This window comes from Vombatus ursinus, unplaced genomic scaffold (assembly GCF_900497805.2).
Source record: "Vombatus ursinus unplaced genomic scaffold, bare-nosed wombat genome assembly UNPS02014959.1, whole genome shotgun sequence".
Classification (NCBI taxonomy): domain Eukaryota; kingdom Metazoa; phylum Chordata; class Mammalia; order Diprotodontia; family Vombatidae; genus Vombatus; species Vombatus ursinus.
The window spans coordinates 6,530,449-6,531,195 of NW_020954737.1; positions in this window are offsets into that span (position 1 = coordinate 6,530,449).

The following is a 747-nucleotide window of genomic DNA, read 5'->3' on the forward strand; positions in this document are numbered from 1 at the left end:
TTCTCCAGCTCATTTTACAGATGAAGAAACTGAGGCAAATGGGAGTAAGTGACTTGCCCAACTAGTAAATGATGAAGCTGAATCTGAACTAAGGTCTTCCTGACTCCAGGCCCAGCACTCTCCACTATATCACTTTGCAGCCCTATCATACCTATTAAGAGGCATTACGGCATATAGTGAATAGAAAACTGGCCTCAAAGTCATGGAAATCGGTTCAAGTCCTGCCTTTGACACAAACTGGCTTCATCACCTTAATTATATTTAACTCTCAGTGCTATAGGCAGCTTTTTTAGATGCTAAGTTAGCTGCTGAACTAGTCACTGATCTGTACTGAGAGAAAGTCCCTGCACTTGGGAGTTGCTTGTACTAATATAATCACAGGTTCAGTCCCTATCTCTAATACCCATAGCCCTGAAATCACAGGGTGGTTAGGGGGCTCAAATGTGTCTATAAAGCACTTTACAGGGTGGGGAAGTGCCAGCTGTTATTATCTAAATGGCTGCTCTCTCTGACCTTGGCAACACCACACATTTCTTGATAATGGGTAATGGTTTTCAGCTCTACCTATGGCAGACAAGGAATGATTTGCTAAAGATCTTTGCTCTTCTAATACCCATATTAAAGGACATTTGAATGGGTGGAGGGGGTTAGGAGGAAAGGGGGGAAAAATTGCCCAGAGTATCTCCCTCCTCTAGGACATACACACACACACACACACACACACACACACACACACACACACACACA